The following is a 323-nucleotide window of genomic DNA, read 5'->3' on the forward strand; positions in this document are numbered from 1 at the left end:
TATATAAAGAAATAGAAATTAATTTCATAATATATTTTATGGCATACAATGATTTTGCTTTCATTGTATAACAAATGCATATTGTAAAGTATGCATATATTCTGAAATGCATGTGAGAGTTAAGGGCTAAACTCTAAATGAGTCCACACTATCACATAATCAAACGTATATAGTTTTCTTTAATGAATGCAGTAGACAGGAATGGGGATTTGCAAGTTCTCCACTAGGAGGTGTAATAACTGAGCATTCAAATTTTCCTAGAACTACCACATCTTCAGTGGGAGCATAGCCCACGTCTTCAGTTTGAAAAGAGAAGAGGGAGG

The sequence above is a fragment of the Mixophyes fleayi genome, chromosome 1 (genome assembly GCF_038048845.1).
Source record: "Mixophyes fleayi isolate aMixFle1 chromosome 1, aMixFle1.hap1, whole genome shotgun sequence".
NCBI classification, from domain to species: Eukaryota; Metazoa; Chordata; class Amphibia; order Anura; family Limnodynastidae; genus Mixophyes; species Mixophyes fleayi.